At 44.2% G+C, this 20324-nt stretch overlaps 1 protein-coding gene and 1 non-coding gene across 2 annotated transcripts in view; one reads left to right on the plus strand and one right to left on the minus strand.

The window, feature by feature from the left end:
• LOC126267813 (glycosyltransferase 25 family member-like) overlaps positions 1-20324 on the minus strand; it is a 75659-nt gene that overhangs the window by 44640 nt on the left and 10695 nt on the right. The gene's annotated exons all lie outside the window — the stretch shown is intronic.
• Trnat-ugu (transfer RNA threonine (anticodon UGU)) lies at positions 14606-14679 on the plus strand. Its single transcript has one exon. It is a non-coding gene; the product is annotated as a tRNA-Thr (tRNA).

The raw sequence follows: 20324 nt of genomic DNA on the forward strand, positions 1-20324 counted from the left end.
CGATCCGCACGCATACTCCCAGATATTTTACAGAAGTTACTGCTACCAGTGTTTGTTCCGCTATCATATAATCATACAATAAAGGATCCTTCTTTCTATGTATTCGCAATACATTACATTTATCTATGTTAAGGGTCAGTTGCCACTCCCTGCACCAACTGCCTATCCACTGCAGATCTTCCTGCATTTCGCTACAATTTTCTAATGCTGCAACTTCTCTGTATACTGCAACATCATCCGCGAAAAGCCGCATGGAACTTCCGACACTATCTACTAGGTCATTTACATATATTGTGAAAAGCAATGGTCCCATAACACTCCCCTGTGGCACGCCAGAGGCTAATTTAACTTATGTAGACGTCTCTCCATTGAGAATAACATGCTGTGTTCTGTTTGCTAAAAACTCTTCAATCCAGCCACACAGCTGGTCTGATATTCCGTAGGCTCTTACCTTCTTTATCAGGCGACAGTGCGGAACTGTATCGAACGCCTTCCGGAAGTCAAGGAAAATAGTATCTACCTGTGAGCCTGTATCTAATATATTCTGGGTCTCATGAACAAATGAAGCGAGTTGGGTCTCACACGATCGCTGTTTCCGCAATCCATGTTGATTCCTACAGAGTAGATTCTGGGTTTCCAAAAACGACGTGATAATCGAGCAAAAAACATATTCTAAAATTCTACAACAGATCGACGTCAGAGATATAGGTCTATAGTTTTGCGCATCTGCTCGACGACCCTTCTTGAAGACTGGGACTACCTGTGCTCTTTTCCAATCATTTGGAACCTTCCGTTCCTCTAGAGACTTGCGGGACACAGCTGTTAGAAGGGGGGCAAGTTCTTTCGCGTACTCTGTGTAGAATCGAATTGGTATCCCGTTAGGTCCAGTGGACTTTCCTCTGTTGAGTGATTCCAGTTGCTTTTCTATTCCTTGGTCACTTATTTCGATGTCAACCATTTTTTCGTTTGTGCGAGGATTTAGAGAAGGAACTGCAGTGCGGCCTTCCTCTGTGAAACAGCTTTGCAAAAAGGTGTTTAGTATTTCAGCTTTACGCGTGTCATCCTCGTCATCCCGGAGTGTCTGGATATGCCGTTTCGAGTCACTTACTGATTTCCCGTAAGACCAGAACTTCCTAGGATTTTCTGTCAAGTCGGTACATAGAATTTTACTTTAGAATTCACTGTACGCTTCACGCATAGCCCTCCTTACGCTAACTTTGACATCGCATAGGTTCTGTTTGTCTGAGAGGTTTTGGCTGCGTTTAAACTTGGAGTGAAGCTCTCTTTGCTTTCGCAGTAGTTTCCTAACTTTATTGTTGAACCACGGTGGGTTTTTCCCGTCCCTCACAGTTTTTCTCGGCACGTACCTGACTAAAATGCATTTTACAATTGCCTTAAACTTTTTCCATAAACACTCAACATTGTCAGTGTCGGAGCAGAAATTTACGTATTAATCTGTTAGGTAGTCTGAAATCTGCCTTCTATTACTCTTGCTAAACCTATAAACCTTCCTCCCTTTTTTTTATATTCCTATTAATTTCCATATTCAGGGATGCTGCAACGGCCTTATGATCACTGATTCCCTGTTTTGCACTTACAGAATCGAAAAGTTCGGGCCTGTTTGTTATCAGTAGGTCCAAGATGTTATCTCCACGAGTCGGTTCTCTGTTTAATTGCTCGAGATAGTTTTCGGATAGTACACTCAGTATAATGTCACTCGATGCTCTGTCCCTACCACCCGTCCTAAACATCTGAGTGTCCCAGTCTGTATCTGGTAAATTGAAATTTCCACCTAAGACTATAACATGCTGAGAAAATTTATGTGAAATGTATTCCAAATTTTCTCTTAGTTGTTCTGCCACTAATGCTGCTGAGTCGGGCGGTCGGTAAAAGGAGCCAATTATTAACCTAGGTCGGTTGTTGAGTGTAACATCTACCCATAATATTTCACAGGAACTACCCACTTCTACTTCACTACAGGATAAACTACTGCTAACAGCGACAAACACGCCACCACCGGTTGCATGCAATCTATCCTTTCTAAACACCGTCTATGCCTTTGTAAAAATTTCGGCAGAATTTATCTCTTGGCTTCAGCCAGCTTTCCGTACCTATAACCATTTCAACTTCTGTGTTTCATAACAGCGCTTGAAGTTCCGGTACTTTACCAATGCAGCTTCCACAGTTTACAATTACAATACCGAATGCTGCTTGGTTCCCGCATGTCCTGACTTTGCCCCGCACCCTTTGAAGCTGTTGCCCTTTCTGTACTTGCCCGAGGCCATCTAACTTAGAAATCCGCCCAGTCCACGCCACACAGCCCCTGCTACCCGTGTAGCCGCTTGCTGCGTGTAGTGGACTCCTGACCCATCCAGCGGAACCCGAAACCCCACCACCCTATGGCGCAAGTCGAGGAATCTTGCCGCCCACTCGGTCGCAGAAGCGTCTCAGCCACTGATTCAGACTCTCCACTCGGCTCTATACCAAAGGTCCGCAGTCAGTCCTGTCGACGATGCTGCAGATGGTGAGCTCTGCTTTCATCCCGCTAGCGAGACTGGCAGTCTCCACCAAATCATACAGCTTACGGAAGCCAGAGAGGATTTCCACCGATCCATAGCGACACACATCATTGGTGCCGACATGAGCGACCACCTGCAGATGGGTGCACCCTGTACCCTTCATGGCAACCGGAAGGACCCTTTCCACATCTGGAATGACTCCCCCCCCCCGGTATGCACACGGAGTGCACATTGGTTTTCTTCCCCTCTCTTGCTGGCATATCCCTAAGGGGCCCCATTACGCGCCTGACGTTGGAGCTCCCAACTACCAGTAAGCCCACCCTCTGCGACTGCCCGGATCTTGCAGACTGAGGGGCAACCTCTGGAACAGGACAAGCAGCCATCTCCGGCCGAGGATCAGTATCAGCCGGAGACAGAGCCTGAAACTGGTTCGTCAGACAAACTGGAGAGGCCTTCCGTTCAGCCCTGCCACACCTCGGAGACGACCTCCCATTCTGCCACAGGTGAGGGATCAGCCTCATTGTGGGCAGTATCCCGGGCAGCCACAGTCGTAATCCGATCGGGGGATGCGTGGGACGAGCTGGCCGTCCACGACAAACCCCCATCCGGACCCACACAGTGATGCCAATTGGCAACAGCCTCAATCTGTGTGACCGACCAACACTGCCTGAAGGAGGGAGCGAAGGGATGCCAACTCAGCCTGCATCTGAACACAGCAGTTGCGACACCAGTACGAAACTTTGGTAACAAATTTTCAGCGTATCTATTGTAGCTGACTGATTTCTACCTACTACTCTTCTATAACAATAAGCACAAATGTTGTTTAGGATATCATTGTGCTTTATTAATTCTTCGTCCGAGATCGAAACCGCTACAAGCATTGAGTTGTGAGAGAAATCCTACTCTTTACATGGAATGTGATCATAGCTTGGCTTTTGCACATACCTGAAGTCTATCAGAAATGTCACTCGACTTACGGAACAAAACAAAATCTTATGACCATGCAAAGTTTTGTAATCCGATGCTTTTCTGGCAGTCGATAAACCATGCAACTTCATCATAAAGTTTAACATGTTATTTCGTGAATATAGATTGCAAACGCGAGTGAAAATTTGCACCACGGCTGGGATTCGAACCTGGGTCTCCTGCTTACTAGGCAGGTACTTTGGCCACTAAGTTACCTTGGCACAGCAGTTCACACAACTACACGGATTACTCTGGGACGCCGCACACAAATTCTCACTGACGCCCCAATCTACTTTAAATTCCCCCTTACAAACGAACATAACATCAAATCTGTAGGAAACCAGCTAAGTCTCTGAAATAGCATCATTTCATTTGTACAAGTACGTGCACCTGGGTTTCAGGCTGGATCTTCCATTTACTTCCGATGCTGATGTGCTGCTCCGGAATATGGAGAGCCTCGGCAGTACTGTTCTTGTGTAAGAGGTAATTTAATGTAGATGGGGAGGCAGTGAGAATTTGGATCGGGAAGGTAGGCGTTATTGGGTAATTCGTTCAGTTGTGTGAAGTGCTGTGCCAACTCACCTGCCTAGTAAGCAGGAGACCTGGGTTCAATTCCCGGCCTTGGTAAGAGTTTCCACTCGCTACTTCAGTCTATATACATAAAATAATATCTGTACGAGACCAGTAAAGTCTCTGAACTTATGTCTTTTCCATTTTATTTGTGCATTTTCCCTAGCGTTTATCACGTCCATTACACGGTCCTCATTTTCAGGAGTTGGCAAATTTAGTTTGTACTATATTGCTTGAGGATTTAATTGTTATTATTTAACTTTCTGGACAGACTAATTCATTGACTGCACAGTCATCAAACAACTTACGGGAGTAAAGTCGTGTGCACCATCTGTCGTGGACACTTTGTCCTGTGTGTCAGTGTATTTTAACCGTTTGTGTATCGTATTCCCTGCAGTGGATGTCAGAACCATACCAGAGTTTGCCTAAACGAGAATGAGAAACCCCCCTAAAAGCCACATTCTGGCTGATCGGTGGTTAATCCGCCATGCGGGTTCGATCCGGTCTGGCCCATCGCCATGTCTCGCAAGCTAGCACGTCCGCCATACAAACAGGTGCCATAACATGTTTATTGCAACCGGAAATAATATTATATCTCTATCAGTTTTGACTGTATAATCGTTATTAACAGTCTTTCTGATGAATTTTAGTTTGGGCCACAAATGGTAGGTGCCTCACACCGCTCATGACTCTTAATATAGGAGGCCTATTCGGAAAGTAAGGTCCAATCGGTCCCGAAATGAAAACCACTGACATAATCAAAAATTTCTAATTACGACAGTTAACTACATTTTCCAGCTACTTCCATACACAGTAGACGGCCCGACTTAAGACATTTGTCGTAGCGCTGTACCAGCTTTCCAATACTCTCGTCATAGAAGGCAGCCACCTGTGCTTTCCGTCAATTCTCTACGCTAATCTGCAGCTCGTTGTCTGTTCCATAATGTTGTCTTCATACTCAGAGGTTCATGCGAGTAGAGATGAAACTCAAGGGGAGCCTATTACGTGCTGTATTAGGGTGATCAACACATTTCATCGGGAAAGCTGCGGAAGCATCTTCATTGCCGCCGCAGAATGCGGCCACGAATTGTCACGACGAAGGAAACGCATGAGATTTACATCACGTGGGCTGCATGATATCCCTCACACGTGGCGGGAGACACTATTTATCTAGGCATCTTTACGTACTCACTGTTAAAACTGAAAAGAGTGACGTGATGCGATCGACGAACGTACTAAATGCACTGCCCAACGCACCTGCGCAGAGCTTCACCGGATTCTCACTTTGGTTTCCATTTCGCGCCCGATAGGTCCAAATGGCCCTGAGCACTGTGGGACTTAACATCTGCGGTCATCAGTCCCCTAGAACTTAGAACTACTTACACCTAACTAACCTAAGGACATCACACACATCCATGCCCGAGGCAGGATTCGAACCTGCGACCGCAGCGCCCGATAGGTCCAAATGGCCCTGAGCACTGTGGGACTTAACATCTGCGGTCATCAGTCCCCTAGAACTTAGAACTACTTACACCTAACTAACCTAAGGACATCACACATATCCATGCCCGAGGCAGGATTCGAACCTGCGACCGCAGCGGTCGCGCGGTTCCAGACTGCAGCGCCCAGAACCGCTTGGCCACACTGGCCGGCGTGCCTGATAGGACCTTAGTTTCCGAACAGCTCTCGTATTACGACACAGCCGTTGACTAAGGTCTCACAATGGTTTTGCAGCTGACACACGTAGTGTCACAATATCATTTTTCGCGATTTTGACAACAATAAACTTTACAACTTTGCTCTCAGTTGTTCTCACTATACGTGTTAATATAAGACTGTGTGTAATGGTAAGCTCTTACAGTTACCTTCCTACAATAGAATGTGTTGTTTATCACTAGCAAAAAATGAAATAAATAAAAGAAAATAATTAAACTGGAAATATGCTACACAGTATTAAAGACAAACAATCATAATGCAAAGAAGAGAACAGTTTACATAACAGAAGCACTGTTTCTTAATGATTATGTGCAACCAATATATATGCTGCACATCTGGTTCACTGTGAGTACTCTAAAACTGTTTGTGACAGACTTTCATTTACCAGTTTAAGAATGTTCTACTAATAAAAAAAAGTATTCCCACAACACACAAATTCTGACGCAATTGTTGATATGTTTTAGTAACGTTAAAAGCATGACTTGATGCCGGAGTTAACAATGCGCCGCGACAATCATATCTAGATTCGTACTTTTGTACTTTGTAGCTGTCAGGTCTTTGTCTGATGGTGAACCTGGCACAAGAGAAGCATGATATAGGGGATTTAAGATCGGTGGCCATTCGATGCTTCTAAAAAGGAGTTCGCTACGTCCCAGCAACGAATCTTCTCTCGCCCCTATCAACAACAAGAACTCAACATTGTTCTCTATGCACATTCCTCACATTCTTCGGCACTAAACAATTAATGCGCAACATTCATGTGTCAGAAGGACACCAATACCCACAGAGAAAGAATAAAAACTTTTCCTACCGATTACACAACTCGGAATCTACAAAACAACACTATCATATGAATTTACTCCATACCTTTAACATTGTGTTAGTGACTGAAAAGCTGCAGCTCTTTCCATAATGGACTGAGTTACCTCATTCATTGAATGGATATAAATTGTAAAATGTTCGCGTAGTTAATTTAAACTAGCGTCATTTAGTTTCAAAATAGAAATCAATCTTTACTTACAAGTAAGTAAATCTCTATTATTTTTAGAATCATCGACATCTTCGGTATTGGGAGAACGAGAACAGAGCTGCTGAACAACGAACTTAAATTGCCACCCTCTAACAGAGCAAAGCATCCGAAACGCGTCGTAATTAATAAATTGTAATGTATCAAATAAATTCTGCGACAGTCGAGACTTAGTTGTGTTTATCGATAATACTTCGCTTTAGAGGATGATTATTTGACTTCAGTTTTTGTAACTTTAAATAAAAATAAGAAATAATAAAACTGCCTCTCATGTACTAATGAGATTTAAAATAACGTTAGGTTGATCGTAGGAGCAGCAAATCTAGATAATATATTCCAACAACAGGCGGATAATTTTAACAAATAAAGTTTATTGCTCTTAATATCATACAAAATTTCGTAGCCTGATAATAAAATCTAATAAAATCAACTTTAGCTCGAGCCCCATTTATAGTGGTTGGCAAGCGTACTATATAAATGAAAGGTGGAAAACGCATGCGGCCACCACATCTAAAATTAATCGAAGTCAAACTCTACACTGCCACAAATAAACGGTAGTCTAATCGACACACAATGCAGTAACCTTAAGAGCTTATCAGTGACGAAAATATACTCCCACTGGCGAACTAAGTTAAGAATCAGTCAGTGCAAATAACCCAAAGTCCAAATCGGCTTCACTTCCACATCACATCTACATGGTTCCTCTGGAATTCACACTTAAGTGCCTGGCAGAGGGTTCATCGAACGATTTTCATACGATTTCTCTACCATTCCACTCTCGAATGCCGCGTGGGAAAAAACAACACCTAAATCTTTCCGTTCGGACTCTGATTTCTCTTATTTTATTATGATGATCATTTCTCCCTACGTAGGTGGGTGTCAACAAAATACTTACGCATTCGGGAGAGAAAGTTGGTGATTGAAATTTCGTAAATAGATCACGCCGCAAAGAAAACCGTCTTTGTTTCAGTGAGTGCCACCCCAACTCGCGTATCTTCTCAGTAACACCCTCACCACTATTGCTCGATAATACGAAACGAGCTGCCCTTCTTTGCACTTTTTCGATGTCCTCCGTCAATTCTATCTGGTAAGGATCCCATGCCGCGCAGCAATATTCCAGCAGAGAACGGACAAGTGTAATGAAGGCTGTCTCTTTAGTGGGTTTATCGCATCTTCTAAGTGTTCTGCTAACAAAGCACAGTCTTTGTCTCGCCTTCCCCATAATATTATCTATGTCGTCTTTCCAATTTAAGTTGCTCGTAATTGTAATTCCTACGTATTTAGTCGAATTGACTGCCCTCACATTTGTGCGATTTATCGTAGATCCAAAATGCATCGAATTTCTTTTAGTACCCCTGTGGATGACCTCGTACTTTTCTTTGTTTAGTGCTAATTGCCATTTTTCGCACCATACAGAAATTCTCTCTAGATCATTTTGTAATTGGAATTGATCGTCTGATGATTTTACTAGACGGCAAATTACAGCGTCATCTGCAAACAATCTAAGGGGGCTGCTCAGATTATTACCTAGATCATTTATATAAATCTGGAATAGCAGATGGCCTATGACACCCACTACCTTGCGGAACGCCAGGTATCACTTCTGTTCTACTCGATGATTTACCATCTATCACTTCGAACTGTGACCTCTCTGAAAGGAAATCACGAATCCAGTCAAACAACTGAGACGATACTCCATATGAACGCAATTTGATTAATAGTCACTTGTGAGGAACGGTATCAAAAGCCTTCTGGAAATCTAGGAATATGGAATCGAACAAAAATCCAAGTGCTCCTAAACAACTGGGAGAAATCAAATAGAGCCCTCAGCACAGTAGACCATTTCTATGACCCCACTGAATTGATGCGAAATATATCAGTGTCGAGACTGACAACGTGAAAATACACTAGTGGAAATGGAAAAAAGAACACATTGACACCGGTGTGTCAGACCCACCATACTTGCTCCGGACACTGCGAGAGGGCTGTACAAGCAATGATCACACGCACGGCACAGCGGACACACCAGGAACCGCGATGTTGGCCGTCGAATGGCGCTAGTTGCGCAGCATTTGTGCACCGCCGCCGTCAGTGTCAGCCAGTTTGCCGTGGCATACGGAGCTCCATCGCAGTCTTTAACACCGGTAGCATGCCGCGACAGCGTGGACGTGAACCGTATGTGCAGTTGACGGACTTTGAGCGAGGGCGTATAGTGGGCATGCGGGAGGCCGGGTGAACGTACCGCCGAATTGCTCAACACGTAGGGCGTGAGGTCTCCACAGCACATCGATGTTGTCGCCAGTGGTCGGCGGAAGGTGCACGTGCCCGTCGACCTGGGACCGGACCGCAGCGACGCACGGATGCACGCCAAGACCGTAGGATCGTACGCAGTGCCGTAGGGGACCGCACCGCCACTTCCCAGCAAATTAGGGACACTGTTGCTCCTGGGGTATCGGCGAGGACCATTCGCAACAGTCTCCATGAAGCTGGGCTACGGTCCCGCACACCGTTAGGCCGTCTTCCGCTCACGCCCCAACATCGTGCAGCCCGCCTCCAGTGGTGTCGCGACAGGCGTGAATGGAGGGACGAATGGAGACTTGTCGTCTTCAGCGATGAGAGTCGCTTCTGCCTTGGTGCCAATGATGGTAGTATGCGTGTTTGGCGCCGTGCAGGTGAGCGCCACAATCAGGACTGCATACGACCGAGGCACACAGGGCCAACACCAGGCATCATGGTGTGGGAAGCGATCTCCTACACTGGCCGTACACCTCTGGTGATCGTCGAGGGGACACTGAATAGTGCACGGTACATCCAAACCGTCACCGAACCCATCGTTCTACCATTCCTAGACCGGCAAGGGAACTTGCTGTTCCAACAGGACAATGCACGTCCGCATGTATCCCGTGCCACCCAACGTGCTCTAGAAGGTGTAAGTCAACTACCCTGGCCAGCAAGATCTCCGGATCTGTCCCCCATTGAGAATGTTTGGGACTGGATGAAGCGTCGTCTCACGCGGTCTGCACGTCCAGCACGAACGCTGGTCCAACTGAGGCGCCAGGTGGAAATGGCATGGCAAGCCGTTCCACAGGACTACATCCAGCATCTCTACGATCGTCTCCATGGGAGAATAGCAGCCTGCATTGCTGCGAAAGTTGGATATACACTGTACTAGTGCCGACATTGTGCATGCTCTGTTGCCTGTGTCTATGTGCCTGTGGTTCTGTCAGTGTGATCATGTGATGTATCTGACCCCAGGAATGTGTCAATAAAGTTTCCCCTTCCTGGGACAATGAATTCACGGTGTTCTTATTTCAATTTCCAGGAGTGTATCTATCACCCCACAAAATATGCGTCCTCGTCATCAATTTGACTAGCACAGGAATTCGAAAGAGCAACGTGCCACAGCCCTTTCAAGCCCTCAGCATATTCATCTCCAGAAAATCCTAGCTTCTGTGTGCTTAACGACTTCATGCTCTCACCATATACAAGAGTAATAACAAATCTGAATATGCCATCAGATAGACTCTAAAAATTTAACCATAACCGGTATCTCATGTTTAGTTCTACGTGCAGTAGTTTTCCCACCATTAAATTTTAAGGAAAGCTGAATTTTAGCAGCAGTAATCAAAACACTTCATGGGCCCTGTGCCTTCAGTAATTACAATATTGACATATCTGTGGTGCCTATATCTTACGGGATTTCGCCTGCTCTTTCCACTGCTCCAATCGGAATTAATGCAGCTCTAATCAGTTACGAATTACGGCAGAACAATGTACATTAGTAAATAATTAATTAAAAATAACAATAATGTAAATCTTACAAACTAAATGTTGTAGCTGGTGCGTAATCACGTTTTTCAACACATAGTGCTTTGCCTTTAGTGAAGCTGCCTTATTTAAAATGATATGCTGATTTCAATCAAAAGTTTAATAAAAAGTCCTTCACAAGTTAATTAATTACATTATGAAACACGTCAATGAGTCAGTCGTTGCGCGTTTATGAGCACTACAAATTACTGCTTGGTCACTCTTGTGTAATAAAAATCGTAAAAGTTATTAATTATTTACTGCTTAGCGCTTTATCTTCCCACACACATTATCTTCAGAGCATATATGCAAACCAACAGAATCATCATTACTTCTCCTCTTTTACATGACGTATTGTGCTTTTCTATATCTGCAACAGTTTGCACTACGCGTGTGCACATGTGAATTACGTAAATGTACTCTCTGTGTTCGTTAGTGGGTGGATCTGACGTCACGTCCCGAGAGTTCAAATTCTGACAGAAGCCACGTGCTGAACTAGCCACGGTACTTTGGCAGCCGGAGCACACTGCAGCACACAAGCCAAACCCTATATCCGACCAGCATCATATACCAGTAAACAGATGTGACACATCGTGTCACAGTATTCAGTTTAAAAACAACGCAAATATACAAAGCGCACGAACAGCCCGATCATATGCTCCTTTGTGGACTTAAGGTTTATGATTTAGTTGATCGGAAATCCGTTTTTATCATCCTTAAACAATGAGGACTAGGCACGAAAGGGCAGGAAAGCCGTGAGTTTCATCACACACACACACACACACACACACACACACACACACACACACACACACACACAAAATCTCCAAAGTAAAATTCATGGGTAAGTTGTGAGAACCATTGCTGATCAAAACCGGTGTTCGGTAGGATGACAGTCTGTCTCCTATCCTCTCCAATGTTTTGGTCAAAGTCATCCGAAGGTGGAGAAAAAGAACTTTACTGGAAACCAATACGACTTGGAAGATCTAAAAATCAGATCTATATTTCTTGCCTAGATCTGATAATTATCTGGCAATACTGGTAGACAAAGAGACTATAGCAGTCAAACAGATAGAAACTCTATAAAGCTTATTCCATTCCTTTATGAGCTGATTGGTACAGAAACCGGTTTTCACAGTTATTTAAAGAGACAGTCTCGGCTGCAGCGCTATTTTTACTACGAATAACGGGTTTCCGCCGGTTAAGGCTATCTCACATTTTCAAAGGCTACCAAAGCATTACACTAGCCGGTGATATGTAATACTTTGATAGGCTTTCAAAATACGAGGAAACCTTGGCGAAACGCGTTATCTGAAACACAAATATCTATGCGCCTTTCCAGAAACAAAGTACAGAGATTCCACAAAAATATGAAAACATTGCGAGAAATCACACTTGGACATAAATGCTAGCCAGGCCTACTGGTTGCGCTGTTGTATTTGACCATGAAGGGCACCTGTGCAATGTCCTCGTCCTACATACGTTGCAAGTGTGAGTCGTAGTCAGAACGTACTGTCTCCTTGTCAGTGCATTACATCTGAGCTAAGTGAGTCCAACGTGGGCAAGCTGTTTGTGCTTTTGTGGTGGGTGCTTCCGCAACCAACACAGCCAAAGTGTTTGGTCTTGTTACCTTCCATTAGAGTGGGTGCACTCACAGACTATTATGTGACTTACAAATTATAGAGGGCAGCAATCAATAGTCCTTTTTTATATTTTATTACGCAAATCCAGATTTCGGCTAGTAGCTAGCCATTCTCAATGTATTATTTTCTATTCTCAATGCATGTAAGTCCCTGTTCTTCGGGCGTCAGTCACAATTCTTTGAAGTGTTTGGAGTTTTGAGAGGCATCAAATCAAAGACTTATACCGCTTACAACGAAAGCGGAAAAACATTGTAAGCTAAGTCACAACACGGACGAAAGTATGTGCTGAGTGATCAGGATGGACGGGCGTTGAAGAGGACTGTGACGAAAAACAAGAGGACGGCAGCTACAAAAGTTACTGCAGAACTGAATGTCGCACTCGCGAACCCTGTCAGCACCAAAACAACACGAAAGGAGCTTCATAATCTGGGAATTGCAAGGCGAACTGGAATTCCAAAGCCACTCGTCACTGACCCAAATGCACTTTACAAGAAAGCGTGGTGCCAGAGCTATAAAACCTGGACATGGACAAAATGAAGAAAGTCATTTGGTCGGATGAGTCTCGCTCCATACTGGCCCAGTTTACACCCCAAGAGTGAAAGATAGGGAGGGTTTGGTGATGATTTGGGCAGCCATATAGTAGGATTCCGTAAGGGCCATGGTTACCCAGCAGTGTCCCATTACTACCAAGGTTTATGTGAGCATTTTGGCTGATCAGGTCCAGCTCTTGGAATAGTGTTTGTTCCCCAATACTGATGCTGTGTTCCAAGACAACAGGGGCCCTTCTTACACAGCTTTCATCGTTCGGGACTTGTTTTGTGAGCATGAGGATAAACTGTTGAATCTCCCCTCGCCACCACTGCCATAGGAATATTACTGAGCCTTTGAGGTCGACTTTAGAGAGAAAGATGTGTGGTCGCAATCGTCTTCCAACACCGTTACCTGAACTTTTCACTATTTTTCAGGAATAATAGAATAAGACTCCTTGGAAAGCGTGCAAGGCCTGTATTTATCAATTCCAAGACGTCTAGAAGTTGTTTTGAATGGCAAGGAGTTTCCTAAGCCGTATTAGGCATGATAATGTATTGTGTTTTAGTTTTTGCATATTTCTGTCCATCATCTCAACATTCTGCTCAAAAAGTGATAACAAAAACAGAAAAATCGTGAGAGTGCAATACTTTAGAAGTGTTGAACCTAGAGCGGGATAGAAAATTACACAGAAAATTCTGAGGTGAAATCTTTGGAGAGCTTACGGTAATGTCTACAAAACCTACAGCAAAAAATTATGATCAAACACAGGAAAATCAGGCACTGTAATAAAGTTAACGAACCTAAGTCTTTTGCCTAGCGAAACGCCGACACTAGATAGAAATGGTGATTTGGGAGGTATCCTAAAAGGAGACCGCAAAATCCTATGAAAAATACTTGCCCCAAAAGAATAACAGATGGATACACGCACAATTCCGAAGAAACAGCCGAAAAAATATCCAATCTCGCGGTAGACGTAGCAAAAAGACGATTGAAATTTTATGTAGATGTCCACAGACTCCCAACAACAAGAGTCAATCACAAAATTGCAAATATACCCGGGACTGATGACCTCAGATGTTAAGTCCCGTAGTGCTCAGAGCCATTTTTGAGCCACCAGTCACTTACAACTACTTAAACCTAACTAACCTAAGGACATCGCTCATATCCATGGCCGAGGCAGGATTCGAACCTGCGGCCGTAGCGGTCGCGCGGCTCCAGACTGTAGCGGTCGCGCGGTTCCAGGCTGTAGCGCCTAGAACCGCTCGGTTCCGTCCGGCCCTGGATCCAGCAGATCATATAGAATTTAGAAAACGCCCTTGTAATCCATTAGATATTTTGAACAGAAATTCATACAGACAAAAAATTATCTAATGAGTATTGCCAGAGAACGAGTTCACCACCAGACAAGGGACAAAATGGACTGAAGAAAGTTGATCCACGGAGAAAAATGAGAGCTGCTTGAAACATAATAGCTTTGAGTTGCAAGATGCCACTGGTGTTATGGAAATATATGCATGTATATACTAAGATGGTATCTGTTCTTTCGGACATGTCCGAATTACAATGTTTCATTGTAATTTCATTCTAACGAGCTGCGTGGTCACTTGTGGTATATATATAGTTAAGGCTCACCGGCCACTTGACCATCTTCTTCTTCTGTACGGATGCACAAAAAATTGCCCGAATTCTTACGGGAATCGGCAACGCGCCGCGAGTAATGAGTATAATGGGCGGGGGCACTACGAATGTAGTGCAGGACAATACGTTGAGAATGTGGGTGTGGCGGGAGGCGTGCCAGAGTCCCTGCAGTCACACTATCCTCTGTGTCCTCGGTGGCTCAGATGGATAGAGCGTCTGCCATGTAAGCAGGAGATCCCGGGTTCGAGTCCCGGCCGGGGCACATATTTTCATCTGTCCCAGTTGACGTATGCCAACGCCTATAAGCAGCTAAGGGTTGTTTTTTCATTGTAATTTCATACACGTATGTATTACATCGTCCAGTACATGAATGTGAGCACTAGCTCTCAGTGAACGATTGTTGCACGTTAGGATCGATGCTAACGGATGTCCGCAGCAAGTGCCTGGTTCATGCAGCCGTATGGCTGCCGTTCATCGGCGACGAAGACCGGAATTTGCAAGCCAGTACCGCAACTTGGCGTCCGCTGAGTGATGATAGGTGGCCTTTTCAGATGAATCACGTTTTGTGCTTCACTGGATAGATGGCTGTTGGCGTGTATGGCGTGAAACGTCTGAAAGCAAACAACGTGCTACAATCGTCGGAAGGATCCAGGCCAGAGGACGGAGCATTACTGAGAAACGTTTTCGTGGCATTCCCTGTATGATTTCGTCATTCTAGAAGGCACAATAGATCAACAAAAATATGCATCTATCCTTGGGGATCATCTCCGTCCCTACATGCAGTTTGTTTTTTCCTCGGCATGATGGCTTCTATCAGCAGGACAATACAACATGTCACACAGCTGGCAGTGAACGTGCGTAGTTAGAAGAGCACTATGTTGAGTTTACCGTACTCCCCGAATTTAAGTCCAATTGAAGTCGGTGGGAGTACCTCGATCGGGCTGCTAGCGCCTTGGGTCCTCAACCTAGAAATCTAGCGCAGCTCGCCACGGCACTAGGGTCGGCATCCTTGGTACCTTTCAGAACCTCATTGACTCTCCTCCTCAATGTCTCGCAGTGGTCCGTGCTGTAAAAGGTGGCTATTCAGGTTTTTGACAGCCGGTGATGTGACTGGACAGTGTAATTTAGTGGTCCCCCACCGATACGCAGATTGCCCGACTGCGGTTCACATGTACGATAATGACGTATGCACAGGGAAACGAGACAGGTAGGTGCCCCTGATAAATGAATAATTGATGTGGGTCTTGAATCAAATTACTACTCGTGGGTGTAGCCCTGTAGGGGATGGTATGGTCACCTACTGGAAATGAAGTGAGATTCATTGAAATCATGATTTATTCACAAAGTATGACAATATGTAAAACAACACAAGACATGAAATTACGAATCTAATGTCTCACAAACTGGAGATGAGTGCAAGACGGAAACTGAATCCCTGAAAATTAGTCTCTTATGGCGCTGGATCGGAAAGGATACCTCAGGGAGGCATGGAAGAATCTTGGCAATAAACTCGTGAGTTACCTAACTGAAAAGCAAATGCAGTATCGCATTGGTCATGAGATTGGTCAATTCTGGAAAGTGAAAGGAGCAAGATTGCATGAAAAGCAAATAGCCAAGCCACGACCATGGTATCAACTCATTATGCGTCCTCGATCTAACGACCTAGTTAACAGAAGCAAACAAACGCGCCTGTTTCCACGTCACTGCTGCTGACTCGCACCATTACTGCGTGACCTTAGACTCAATGTGTGAAGTTGGATGGTAAGCTAGCACGGGAGCACGTGGTGGGCTGCAGAAAGCCATCGCGCATTTCTCGAATGCCAGACGTGGAAACCGTACCATTGTTCAAGCCCGAATCTGTAACCCAAATGACGAACCTTGCATGCATATGGTAGAATTGCAAAGTCAATACTTCAATGACCAATCTTGAGTCTAGAATCGTAAATTAATCCAGAATTCTGAATGAGTCCAGAATCGTGAACCGTGAGTGGGGATAACACTTTCGGGCTGCCCCATCTTCGTTCATGACACAGAAAAATTACGTGGACTGTCTCAGACTCTGCCAATGAAGTCTATGCCTCTAACATTTCTCTCGGTTACGCAGAATTTTTATCAAAGCTCTAGCCAATGGTATCACTTTTGTTAGGCCAAGCAAGAAGTGGGAAACCGCTGCTTCAGAAGGCTGTGAGTTCCAATGAATGGCACAACCCTATTTCTAATGTTTGCAAAGGCCGACCCAACAGAACGCGGCTTGATTTGTGTGTCCAGAACTCCATGTGGAGTGTCCTTACATAGTGGCGCCAGCAAAGCTCGGAAGGCCACGGAGGTGTCCCTTAATGACGGTGCTAAGCATTTCTCACGTTATGAGACGATCTTAAAACGTTGGGTAGGCGGTTGGCGCTCGTGTTCGCAGTCCGAGGTCCGGTAGTCTCCGCCTACCTCGCATGTGACCTCTTTTGATAAATGTCACAGCTTCGTGGAAGAGCTTTTGACTGTAGCAGGACTCATCCGATAGGCTCTCCCAGTTCGCCGAAGTGTTTATCCTCTCAAACGGCGCTTGCCGACCGCCCTCCTGAGCAGACGCGACGACACGATGGTTGGCCACTGCCACCCAATAGCCCAGTCCCGTCCCGTTTCAAGTCTCACTCCTAGCCCTAACTGTCCCATTCTAACGGAACCGACCTGTCCACGGCTCGGCTGCTACGATCAGTAACTAAATACAGACTCACTACAGAAATAAACATTACCAGGTCGGGGTGACATCCGAAATCATCATTCCTGCCTTTTATAAGAATCAAATCCATATTACGCATACATTGCTTTATCAACAGGAAGCCTGCATATCACATTACGCAGTTAATTCGGGTGGTTAATAAATAAAATGCCAGGCTACCTACAGCCGGACGCGTTTCAGTATGATCCCATTATAAAAATGGATGTAAGTGTGTGTGTGTGTGTGTGTGTGTGTGTGTGTGTGTGTGTGTTTTGCCTATCTCCTGCTAAACCACTGGACCGATTTCAACCAAATTTTGTACACGTATCTCTTACTATCGCAACCACTGCTGTGGGGATAAAAACTACGTACCATCATTGTTCAGAAGATGATGTTGTTGTGGTCTTCAGTCCTGCGACTGGTTTGATGCAGCTCTCCATGCTACTCTATCCCGTGCAAGCTTCTTCATGTCCCAGTACCTACCGCGACCAACAACCTTCTGAATAAGCTTAATGTATTCATCTCTTGGTCTCCCTCTACGATTTTTACCCTCCACGGTGCCCTCCAATACTAAACTGGTGATTCCTTGATACCTCAGAACATGTCCTACCAACCGATTCCTTCTTCTAGTCAAGTTGTGCCACAAAGTCCTCTTCTCCCAATTCTATTCAATGCCTCCTCATTAGCTACGTGATCTACCCATCTAACCTTCAGCACTCTTCTGTAGCACCACATTTCGAAAGCTTCTATTCTCTTCTTGTCCAAACATGGCTACACTCCCTACAAATTCTTTCAGAAACGTCTTCCAGACACTTAAATGTAAACTCGATGTTAACAAATTTCTCTTCTTCAGAAACGCTTTCCTTTCCGTTGCCAGTCTACATTTTATATCCTCTCTACTCCGAACATCATCAGTTATTTTGCTCCCCAAATAGCAAAACTCCTTAATTACTTCAAGTGTCTCATTTCCTAATCTACTTCCCTCAGCATCACCCAACTTAATTCGACTACATTCCATTATGCTCGTTTTGCTTTTATTGATGTTCATCTTATATCCTCCTTTGAAGACACTGTCCATTCCGTTCAACTGCTCTTCCAAGTCCTTTGCTGTCTCTGACAGAATTACAAAGTCATCAGCGGACCTCAAAGTTTTTATTTCTTCTCCATGGATTTTAATACCTACTACGAATTTTTCTTTTTTTTTTCATTCACTGCTTGCTCAATATACAGATTGAATAACATCGGGGAGAGGCTACAACTCTGCCTCACTCCCTTCCCAACCACTGTTTCCCTTTCACGTCCCTCGACTCTCATAACTGCCATCTGGTTTCTGCACAAATTGTAAATAGCCTTTCGCTCCCTGTATTTTACCCCTGCCACCTTCAGAATAATTTCAAAGAGAGTATTCTAGTCAACATTGTCAAAATCTTTCTCTAACGTAGGTTTGCCTTTCCTTAATCTTTCTTCTAAGATAAGTCGTAGGGTCAGTATTGCCTCACGTGTTCCATTATTCATACGGATTTCAAACTGATCTTAACCGAGGTCGGTTTCTACTTGTTTTTCCATTCGTCTGAAAAGAATTCGTGTTAGTATTTTGCAGCTGTGACTTATTAAACTGATATTACAACAAAAACACAGTTCATTTTTTGTTTCCGTTTCTAACAGAAAATTGGCAAAATGGCTACCCAGCAATGTCGGGTTTGTAAGCTAGTACTAATAATAAATATTAAAGTTTAGTGACTGGTTACAAAACTATTTGTACGAGCAGGAATAATAATAATAATAATAATAATAATAATAATAATAATAATGTCAGAAACTAGACTCAGCAACTCCCTTCAAGCAAACACTCACGGACACAAAATATAAACAAAAATGCATGGTAGAAATGCCAAAGCCCACATTAATTAAGGGCAGTATTCGTAAAGCAGATGGACTTTCACCAGTCCTGTTCAGTATCGTCCTGGATAAAGTAATTAGGGAAGAACAAAATTTCAGGGTGTCTACTCATCTTGAACGGACTACAGTCCTCAGAGAACGCGCTGGAAAAGTTGATTTGCATGCCTCTTCTAGAAAATCTGAGTTCATTCACCTTAAATTTAGCTTTCAGAAATGAAACACGATATACGGACAAATAAACAGGGCCAGACACTTCAAGCACCTCTGTGAGATCATAGCACCAACAAAGATAGGAAAGAAGCACAGAGTTGGATTACAGAAACAAAAGAGACTATGCGTGAGTATGCATACCATCTACAACAAGAAGTGCAGTTCCGCAGATACAAAGATTGGACAGCACAACATGGTTATCAAACCAAGTGGTTTGAAGGAAGAAAAATAGTTCACGAAGAGAGAACGAAGATGATCCAGAAAAGAAATCTGAAATCACTGTGACATTTGGTCCATATGCAAATAATCCTCCTCATGAACCATGGACCTTGCCGTTGGTGGGGAGGCTTGCGTGCCTCAGCGATACAGATGGCCGTACCGTAGGTGCAACCACAACGGAAGGGTATCTGTTGAGAGGCCAGACAAACGAGTGGTTCCTGAGGAGGGGAAGCAGCCTTTTCAGTAGTTGCAGGGGCCTTGTAACACTAACCAAAACGCCTACTACAGTAGTACAAGTTTATATGCCAACTAGCTCTGCAGATGAAGAAGAAATTGATGAAATGACTGGCGAGATAACAGAAATTATACAGATAGTGAAGGGAGAGGAAAATTTAATAGTCATGGGTGACTGGAATTCGAGTGTACGAAAAGGGTGAGAAGGAAACGTAGTAGGTGAATATGGATTGGGGCTAAGAAATGAAAGAGGAAGCCGTCTAGTAAAATTTTGCGCAGAGCATAACTTAATCATAGATAACACTTGGTTCAAGAATCATAAAAGAAGGTTGTATACATAGAAGAAGCCTGGAGGTACTGACAGGTTTCAGATAGATTATATAATGGTAGGACAGAGATTTAAGAACCAGGTTTTAAAGTGTAAGACATTACCAGGGGCGGATGCGGACTCTGACCACAATCTATTGGTTATGAACTGTAGATTAAAATTGAAGAAACTGCAAAAAGGTGGGAATATAAGGAGATGGGACCTGCATAAACTGAAAGAACCAGAGGTTGTACAGAGTTTCAGGGAGAGCATAAGGGAACAATTGACAGGAATGGGGGAAAGAAATACAGTAGAAGAAGAACGG

The sequence above is a fragment of the Schistocerca gregaria genome, chromosome 4, assembly GCF_023897955.1.
Source record: "Schistocerca gregaria isolate iqSchGreg1 chromosome 4, iqSchGreg1.2, whole genome shotgun sequence".
NCBI lineage: Eukaryota > Metazoa > Arthropoda > Insecta > Orthoptera > Acrididae > Schistocerca > Schistocerca gregaria.